This window comes from Triplophysa rosa, linkage group LG25, assembly GCF_024868665.1.
Source record: "Triplophysa rosa linkage group LG25, Trosa_1v2, whole genome shotgun sequence".
NCBI classification, from domain to species: Eukaryota; Metazoa; Chordata; class Actinopteri; order Cypriniformes; family Nemacheilidae; genus Triplophysa; species Triplophysa rosa.
In genome coordinates this window covers 4337907-4345513 of record NC_079914.1, presented here as the reverse complement: position 1 = coordinate 4345513, position 7607 = coordinate 4337907, and the positions used below count along the sequence as shown (strand labels likewise).

At 37.7% G+C, this 7607-nt stretch overlaps 1 long non-coding RNA gene across 1 annotated transcript; it reads left to right on the top strand.

Moving 5' to 3' along the window:
- Positions 1–2790: 2790 nt before the first annotated feature.
- LOC130548861 (uncharacterized) lies at positions 2791–4546 on the top strand. The gene is made up of 3 exons (XR_008962095.1): positions 2791–2876; positions 3218–3282; positions 3639–4546. It is a non-coding gene; the product is annotated as an uncharacterized LOC130548861 (long non-coding RNA).
- Positions 4547–7607: the final 3061 nt, after the last annotated feature.

Genomic DNA, 7607 nt, shown 5'->3' with positions numbered 1-7607 from the left:
GTCTGTCTGTATCGTGAATCTATATAATTGTTCTTTTGCAGCCATTCACTGTCTTAGACTTTAATTAATTCCTAGATCAATGTCTTTCTTGTCAGACAGTACTGTAAAGCAGACGCCTTTTACAAGATCATAACCTTTTGCTTACTTTTAATGTCTCAAAACCCATCCATCTGTCCATCAAAAATCAACCAATCATAGATGTCCTCCAACAGCTGTTTGTTTCAGGCATTCACGTTGGCTAAAATTTGAAAGTGATAACATTTTGAAATCAAGGTTAGATAATCACACAACTTAATATTTGCTTCAATAGAATATTAGCTAAACACATTCTATTATTAAAAAAAGAATTGTCTCATTTTCTTATTTAGAACAGGTTCTTAATTCACTCGAGGGTAACGTTTCAACATAAATGGCTTAAAGTAACAGTTCACCCAAATGTGAAAATTCTCTTAACATCCACTCACTATCATGCCATCTCTCAGATGTAGGCCTATATGACTTTATTTCTTCAGCTGAACACAAACAAATAATTTTATATTAAAATGTTGTGATGTTGTCTTCTTAAGTAATTCAAATGACACTGGGGGGTTAAAAGATGTCTACTGAAGCAAAAAAAGTCGGTTCTCATTGGTTCATCGGTTCTCGCAAGCATTGTGAATAACGTAGTTGTCATTTAAGCCATGTTATAAAATTATTTTAATAAAATTATTAATTATTACGAGAGATGCGCCGATACTTAATTTCTCCACCGATATCGATTCTGCACATTAAATTAATATCTTAACTTTCTGAATGTTATTAATTTATTTAATGATTATTAATATTGAACATCAAACTGGTGATGTTACATTTTATATGCGAATTAATTGCATTTTTATGACCAACAGCAATGTCAAATCTCATCCGTTCTCGCAAGCATTGTGAATAGTTGAGGTTAAAAGATGTCTACTGAAGCGGAAAAAAAAAACTGTCGGTTCTCATTGGTTCATCGGTTCTCGCAAGCATTGTGAATACAGTAGTTGTCATTTAAGCCATGTTATAAAATGAAATTAAAAATTATTACAAGAGATGCAACGATAGTTCATTTCTCCACCGATATCGAGTCTGCACATTAAATTAATATCTTAACTCTCTGAATGTTATTAATTTATTTAATGATTATTAATATTGAACCTCTCACTGAGAAAATCCTTGTCCAGGCCCTGGTAATCTCAAGGTTGGACTACTGCAATGCTCTCCTTGCTGGTCTTCCTGCAAAGGCTATCAAACCGCTCCAGCTGGTTCAGAACGCAGCAGCACGCCTCATCTTCCAATAGCCCAAAAGAGCTCACGTGACACCCCTTTTCATCTCTCTCCACTGGCTACCGGTTGAAGCCCGTATCAGATTCAAGTCACTAATGGCGTCTTTACACAGGAGAGTTAAGGCGTCTCTGTGGCGGATTAAATTTCTGTGTAAAGACGCAATGCCGCAGGAAAGCCGATCTAAAATATGCCGCCTCTGACCCTCCTCAGACCCTAGTATCAAAGGCGACTCTGATGCGGCTCAGGATTAGTGTAAATGAAGGCGCATTAAAGCCGCTCTAAACTATGTCATTGTCATGTCAGCAGACCAAAAACACAGGGACATTTGTTATAGACTATTAATAACAACGGAGATTTTTTTAATAATTCAAACATACATTTTTCGTTTCATTTCTTCATAAAATCATTTAAATGTTTGGAGTATTTTTGTTTGTGCTGTGGATGTTTACTCAGACAGGTTGAGGCACAGTTTGAATGCATGATGTAAATTTTGAGATTGTTTACAGCCATTAACATAGTTTAGATGAGTTTTTAATGGCAAATTACATTTATTTCGTTTCGTTTCTTTTTAAAGTTAATTTAGAAAAATGTTTGGCTTATGATTGTTTGTGACTGTGTGTGCCCGGAATGCTGATTTTTTTATTTGAACTCATGACATGAATTGTTGAAATTCCTCCTTTAGCTCCGCTACTTCTTAAGGAAAAAACCTTCCGATACATGGGGCACGATCACATGCAGACCTGTGTTACCGCGTCTCAAATGGCTTCAAATATTAGGTTTGTGGAATATTATGCAGTGCTTCGCATACATACCGCAGGAATAATTTCTCCTGTTACTTAAGCGGATGGGTCTGCCCCACTAAACATTAGACGTCTGATGGACGTGCAGATCATGTTTATATTGCGTCTGTCGGTCCAAAACCAATGTTGCACGTCTACACGACGTGCAAACAAGGTCTGCTATTTGGACGTCTAACCATGACCCTATTTGGATGTCATAATGTAGTTAAGCATTTGAACATCGGACTAGGTAACTTTTTTGGACGTCTAAGACACGTGCAGAAAATTGACAATGGATGTAATATTTTTTATTTAAGACAAATATCAACATGGTTAATGATTATGAAGGTTATTTGTGATGAAACAGTATCTGTTATTTGATTATTTATTTATTGAGTACATGTTTTAAATTTTCCTGTTTTACCTCTAATTTTCTGGTTTATTTTGTGACTGGACCGCAGTTTGTTTCTACATCGTTGTGTTTAATGTGTTATATGTTATCAAGAAAATGGAACAGGTTAGAAAATGAAGCATTCTAACTTTTGAGTTAGCCGAAAGCAAATATATTGCGGCAGTGGACTCGTCGAGTTGTAGGCTGTGTGGAACCCGACCGTTATGATTTGAACCAGTCAACGCCACTCTGATTGGCTGAGGCAGCAAGTCATCATAACCAAACCAGTAAACGCCACTCTGATAGGCCGAGGCAACACGCCAAGCATGCGGCACGTTCTGAAGCAAGTGGACGTTCGGCTGTGTTCAGCTAAAGCAAAATCATCGTTTTCCACTCAGTTGAAGGTAAATTCGGTCATCTTATTTAACTTTATGTTAATCTATAGTGTTAGCTGTTTTAGCTTTGTTGTCTTAAACTACCCAAACCTGCTATGGGTACAATTAGCATTGCATCTCTTCCAAATATAAGATAAGGCTTCATTCAGTGATTAACAACACTACAGGACTGTATTCCCTTCCAAGATGTACAATATAATCATATAACATGTAGTTTGACCTGTTTCTTTGAGAGTTTTACAAGTCTGGAAGTAAAGGATAGCTTAGCATAACGCAATTAAGTGCACTCGCACACAGTTAGGTTCCTCTGGGGAGTGTCGGTCAACTTTATCATGGACTTATTCCAACAGGTGCTGCAAATTGCAAGAATTGGAGGGAAGAACACCAAGGACTGTGCCCACAATGTCTTTGACAGGTATGTTTCTACATACAGTATGAATTGTGTGTGACGTTTGGGTGATCTGTGGTTTTCAATGTCTGAACAATGCATCGGTTCATTTGTCGTTTTTTCTTGCTTAACTCTTGTCCACCCCTTGGTATTTTTTTTGCATTTTTCAATTAAAAATACTCCATTTCAAGTTCACAACACAATGCATTGTGAGCTTATAGACCAGCTTTTCAGGAACAAGGAGATATGTTGTATGAGGGATAAAAGGAGGGGACCACTGTAAAGACACTACTCAACGTATTATAAAGGGTTTATGACACGCATAATGTTATTCCTACATATATCATTTACGTTGAATTATAAATGTTATCTATTTTCTTTAGGCTCTTCACTTGAGCCCTGATGGCGCAATTCAGTATGAAGGGGAAGGGGAAAAAGGGCATGAAATATTTGGAGAAGACACAGGTTTGTAGAGCAATTTTTTTGTAAGCCCATATTTCATGTTGATCAAGGGAAGATAATTAGCTCCTGCCAATCTGTGAATAATGACTTGATTGGACAAAACATGTCCTTCCCTGTTGACATTTAAAATACAATGCTAACTGTCTACCATGGCTATTTTATCATTTGCTTGGGTGGTATTGTATCAATCCAGTATTGGTAGTTTTGCTTATGAGTAAAGGGACTTGGTGTAATGACTGCAGATTGCCTTTGCATTTTTCTAATAATTTGTCTTTTTTTCTACTTGTGCATATGGAGTCATGAAATTTGATGACACAGCCACAGAGGACTTCATGGGGATGAACGCTTCAGAACATCTGAAGCATGCACCGCAAAGAAGTGGAGGACATGCAGCAGCCACTCAGGACTGATTATCCATTGTGGTGCATCTTGTCATTGTTTACACAGCTTTTGTACATTGTCTTCTTTTCTGTGTTCAGTATAGTTGCTTATGGTTGGATTCTTACCTCAAAACACTAATTATTTTCTTATTTTTATTTTACCCTCAGTGTTGATTTTAGAAAGTTAACTGTTCTGCTGGGTTAAGATGGGGATTAATGAATCCATCAATCCTTTTCTATTACTGGTAGTTTCACTTTCATTTAGTTTCGGCAGACAATCAAAGGTAAAGCATGTTGGCTTCAACTGATACACAACATTGAAGTGATGTCCGCATGCAAGCCATTCAATTCACGTTCCTTGTTTTTACTGGTAGTTGGCAGGAAATTCAACAAGTCAAAGCTTTATTAGTGACATGTTTGTGAACGTTAATAAAAATAAAGATGGAAATAAATGAGTGGTGATTGAATTGTGATTTATTTGTAAACCTCTGTGTATAACTGTAGTCCCATATGTTTCCAGAAGGTTGAGGACCTTTTTCCTGTACCAGTTAATTTTCCTATAGCTTCTTTTGGATCAGCAGCAGGTTTGAACTGGAAATGCATTACACCTTTGTTTGCTTTTCCAGTTAATATCTGCTGCTGTGACAATCAAATGAAGCTAAAGGATAATGAACTTGAGCAGGATGCCACCTTCTGAAATGGGACTACAGTTATGCACAGAGCCTAGAAGCCTTATCTAAATGTCTAAAATTATTTTAAATTTGATGTTGAAAAGACGTCAACAACGACCACATTTGTACTACAATTAGCCCCTATACAGAGGTCCTGTGGACGTCAATACTGGACGTTCGGAAGACGTTGAAAAAATGACGTCGTCTGGCGTCACAGTCCGCACCTTCAGAGGACCGAAATTGGACGTGCAAAAATGACGTACATAACACGTCGTTTGGACGTATCTTTGCGCAGTGGGGCGCAACACGCGCATGAAGTCGAACATAATAAATCACAAACTTAACATTACTCTATATTGTGATGAGAGAGTGTGCTTTTCTTACCGTTTACCTCAAAACAGTAGCATCATAATAACGTAAGTGTGCTTCGGTCCAGATCGTAAAGTGAGGACAGTATGAGTGGGGACAGTAGCGCTTGTGCGCAGATGCCGGCCCTAGGAGCGTAAATGATTTGGGTCTCATCGAGCTAGGATTGAAATGCAATACGACAAATATAACGACAAATGATTTTGTCATTATATATCCAAAAGCATCTCATTGAGGACAATATTTCATACATGACAACGATCTGGTAACATTTACTGTAACACCCACCGGAACTGTTCATTTACCTGGTCGACAGTGCTTTCTGGCTCTTTAAAACAACTTTTGGCATCTTTCAATATGCTGTGAGGTGCCCGATAATAACAAAATTCTATGGAGTGTTTGTTAGCTATGAAATTAATTTAAAATGTTGCATTTATAGCCTAATATTGCTTTTATCCTAAATTATGCATTGTTATTATTAGTGTTTTTTTGGGGGAGTTTATATCGTTTAATTTAAGGCATTATTTTATTAGCATATTGTTAGAACAGTGCTTTTGTTGTTATGTTCAGCATTATTTCGCTTAATTTTAATTCCTGTGTAAATGCATTCATGCCGCTTTAGAGCCGCATTAACGGTCTGTGTAAATACACATTTATGCCGCTTCAGATTCGATTTCTGTGCCGCCTTCGCTGTGTAAAGAGGCAGTAATGCTTGCCTACAGGACTATCACTGGATCTGCACCGACATACTTTCACACCCCCCTACACTCCTACACCCCATCAAGATCCCTGCCTTCAGCAAAACAGCGGCGTCTTGTATTGCCTTCCCAAAGGGCAGTAAATCGCTTTCCCTCTCATTCACAACTCCTTCCTGGTGGAACATTCTTCCTAACTCGGTCCGGTCAACCACATCTCTCACAACATTCAAAAAACTACTTAAAACCCATCTCTTTTGTGAATACTTGACAGACAAATGAAAAGGAAAAAAATAAATAACAAAAAACACTAACCCTCTCTCTTTCTCTCTAGCTCTTGTTGAAACCAGTAACTTTGTATTGACACCTATTGCATTTGTCATGGCTCTGCTTCATTTAGTCATGTTTTTCTTGGTCCTGTAGCAGAGCCATGGCAAAGCCTTAGGTTTTGTGTGAGAAGACCATGGGATGTTTATCTTCTGATATCTCATGTGTTTTCTCGTGTCTTGTCACTGGCCCCACCCCTCTCGTTTCATGTATTGCTTTCCTTCCGTGTCTAATGTTTCCCACCTGCCCTCACTCGTTATCCCTGTTTGTCTTCCCTATAAGATGTCCTCATGTTTCATTGTCTTGTGCTCGTGTATTGCGTTCATTACGTTCCATGTCTCCTGAGCTTTCTTGTTGTTTCATGCTTGTGTTCCTGTTTAAAGTCTCCGTCAAGTTTAGTAAGCTTTTAGTTTAGTTTTGTCCAGTTATGTTTAGCGTTGTTTAGTGTAAATCAGTCTTCGTCCTGTTCATTTTCCTGTTTTGTTAAGTTTACCCCATCGCAGGTTTTTTGTTTCGTTTTTGGTTATTTAATAAATATTCCTGTTGTGTTAACCCCTAATCTGCCTGCGCTTTGGTTCTTCTGTCCTCGAGATCCGTGACAGCATTATTGCTCCTGTATGACATATCGCTTATTGCTCCTTAAACTCTTTGTAAGTTGCTTTGGATAAAAGCGTCCGCTAAATGACTAAATGTAAATGTAACATCAAACTGGTGATGTTACATTTTATATACGAATGAATTGCATTTCCGGCAACAACTCAGCCCATAATCATTTTGGCCCCGTGCGGATATAAAAAAACATTTCAGCTGTGTCATTCACTCACCATTTCATGGTGTGAAATGTATTTATTCAACAATATCCAATATGCAATCCGCATCGGGGCTGTGCACAAAATTCAAATCGAAAGGGCTGTAATGGTTGCAATTGTGTTTTTCTTCATCCGCTGAGAAAGATTGTCTCGTTAAAAAAAAAAAACGCACTCTGAAAGCTTGAAACTCTGAAAGAAATGTCTTCAGTGACCTATGGATATGTACAGTACTGTACCTCTGTTCAGGTATAAAGTGCAGCATTGACAACAGAGAACTTGTACATAGTGTGGTTTAATAATGTGAATGCCTTCTGAAACTCTCCTTTCATGCATTTTTCTTTTTATCCTCAGCATCACTCAGATGGCTTTAAAGGACTTGTTCATGAAAATATGTAAATTCTCTTAGTTCTCATAATTTACTCATCTTCCTTATGCCATCCCAGATGTAAGAAGTACTTGTTAAAATGTCTTCTGAAGCAAAACAATACATTTGTTATGGAAAACAATGAATATTTTGAGTTTTTTTAACGATTGATATGCTGCGTATCCATGGCAACATAAAGATCAGCACTGTAAATTCACATGTGGAGAAATTCACTGGTTGTTGCATGTGTCGCAACAAACCACGCGTATAACAAGTCA